This window comes from Empidonax traillii, unplaced genomic scaffold (assembly GCF_003031625.1).
Source record: "Empidonax traillii isolate 1590-97213 ecotype Southwest subspecies unplaced genomic scaffold, ASM303162v1 scaffold1442:size118219, whole genome shotgun sequence".
Taxonomy (NCBI): Eukaryota; Metazoa; Chordata; class Aves; order Passeriformes; family Tyrannidae; genus Empidonax; species Empidonax traillii.
Window position 1 is genome coordinate 1,889 of NW_020956635.1, and position 1,776 is coordinate 3,664.

Sequence of the window (1,776 nt, forward strand, 5' to 3'; positions counted from 1 at the left end):
AAAATCCCATTTACTATTTTTTTTTGTTCACTGTACCTGCAGGAAAATTCAATTGCTTGAATGCTGGGGTGGTGGGGGGGGAAAAAAAATCCGAAATTCCATGGTGGAAAAGTGAATTTGGGTGCTGCTCTCCCCATGCCACCACCCCACAGCTCCTCCCCTCTGGAATGCCTGGGATGGGAGATCCTTTATTCCTTTATTCCATAAATCTGGGGTGAAGGAGTGAGTCTGGGGCTGGGCAGCTCCGGCTGTGGGACAGGGGCTCCCACGGCTGTTCCTGCTTTTCCAGGGATTTTTATCTCTTTTAGGAAGACTGGCATTTGTCCTAGGGGGAAAAACAAAACAAGAACGGTCTAATACTTGAAATCTCTGGCTCTCTACTCTTTTTGTTTCCAGCCTTGCACAGAGCAGCGTATTCAGACATCGGTGTTTTTTTTTTTTTTAATGAATTCCCATTTTTTCTGACAGCAAGCGGCTTTTTTTTTTTTTTTTTTTTTTTTTTTTTTGAGAACTGGTTCCAACCGTTCGGATTTGAGGGAGAAAACACAACAAAACAAATTCCCACGAGTTCCCAAATCCTGCCCAGAGCGATCCTGTCCGATCTGGTGGTCGCAGTGACCGAGAATCTGGTGATTCAGGGAAATCTTTGGTGCTTTTCATCCCCCCCCACCCTTGAGCCCCACCCGGGGCCGGGATTCGGGGTGCGCGGTCGGTGCTGTTTGTTTTTGGGGGGAATCCCCTTGTTTTCCCGAGGGAAACTGTTTCTATATAAAGTGATTTGCAGTAAGGATGAAGCCTCCAAGCAGGTCCCGTCTTTCTCTGGAGCCACAGCGAGCTGGGAAGAGCAGAAGGAGGGACAGAGTGGGATCCCAGCACGGCTGGGTGGCAGGAGATGGGAGCGAGGTGGATCCAGCCTGGAATGAACAAGCAGGGAAGAATTCCCTAGTGAGCCCCAAAAGCAGCAGGAAGGATCCCCAGCTCCTCTGTCCTCTCTTTGTGCCAGTAAGGGGAGCCCAGGATCTAGGGATGAGCAGTGCCATCGGCTCCTTGTTTTTCTCCCAGCAGGAATAACTTGGGTTGGTTTTTATTCCTTCGAGTTTTTCCCCTCCATGAACAAGGAGCAGCCCCAGCCCTGCCCCATCCTGGGGGATTGGCTGTGTCCTGAGATGTCCGTGGGGTGAGGAAGGACGTGGAGCTTTCATTCTGGGGCAGGGGGATGCAGGCAGGCTCCGGGCAGGAGCGGGAACTGCACCATGGAATTTCTGCTGGATGCTGGGACAAGCTGGAGGCAGAGCTGGTGCTTCAGCCACGGGGCAGCAAGGAAAGCAAAGCACTTTGTGCCTCAGTTTCTGCCTTTTTTTGGAGGGTGCTGCTCTCCTAATTCCCAGGGCTGGGATGAGGATGAAGACATTGCCATTTGGAAGCACTCGGTGCCGTGTCCTGGAATGAGTCACTGTGGAGAGCCTTGGATCTGGGAGTTCACCTCGGAGTCTGCTCGTGCCGTTCAGCTGGAGAAAAAGGAACAAGGAGGAATCCCAAATCCCAGTTGATGTCTCTTCTCTTCCAAGCTCTGCCACTTTTCCTGGGCACTGAGAACATCCACGGGCTCGGCAGTGGGATCCTGCTCCCTCCCTGGGATCCGGCTGAGGAGCATGGAATGGCTTTCTGGAATCAAACTGGAGGAAAACCCCTTGTAAATATTGCAAAGAAAACTGCCTCTGAGTTACAGCTGGTGTTTCCTGGGCATTAGGGTCTGGGTTTGGTTTTGTTTTTTTT